Consider the following 867-nt stretch of genomic DNA (forward strand, 5'->3'; position numbering starts at 1 on the left):
TGGTTCGCTCACATAGGAGGGTAAGTGTGGATGCCAGTCGCGGCTCGGTTTTGGGTCGTGACAAATCAAGTATATGAATGAAAACTATGGATCTAATTGGTGAAACGAAACCACTAGTGAATCTTACATACTTGGTGATGAAATCCACGGAGAAAATTTTAGCTTTGGGGGCTGGAACTGATGGAACCTTCACTACACCATTTTAGTCCTACGGCCACCATGGTAAAGAGTAGCCTGAACTAGCAAAAAGTGTGGCCTTTGATAAAAGGCCACACTTTATGACTTTAGGCAACACTTTTTAGGGGGTGGCCTAAAAAAGCGTAACCTTTGACATTAGGCAACACTTTTGAAGTGTTCCTGAAGAAGCAACATTTAAAGAGCGTGTCTAAAGAGGCATAAAAGCCACACTTTGGAGTATTTCATTAGCAACATTTTTATCTGATTGTACTACACTTAATAGTGTGACCTTTGTGTTGTTATGGGTTACACTTTAAAAGTGTAGCCTTTTATATCTCACCTACAACAACACTTATAAAGTGTTACTTTTCTTATTTACAAGATAAAATTTATAAACAATAAGCTACACTTTCAAAGTGTTGCAATGTTGTGTAGAATTTTTGTAGCCACAATTTAGTCACACTTGATAAAAAAATTTTTGCATATAATAATCAGAAACACTTATAAAGTGTAACTTTTCATATTTACAAGATAAAATTTATAAACAATAAGCTGCACTTTCAAAGTGTTGCAATGTTGTGTAGAATTTTTGTAGCCACAATTTAGTCACACTTACGATAAAATTTTGTTTGCATATAATAATCAGAATTATATATATATATATATATATATATATATATATATATATAT

Source organism: Solanum pennellii, chromosome 9 (assembly GCF_001406875.1).
Source record: "Solanum pennellii chromosome 9, SPENNV200".
Lineage (NCBI taxonomy): Eukaryota > Viridiplantae > Streptophyta > Magnoliopsida > Solanales > Solanaceae > Solanum > Solanum pennellii.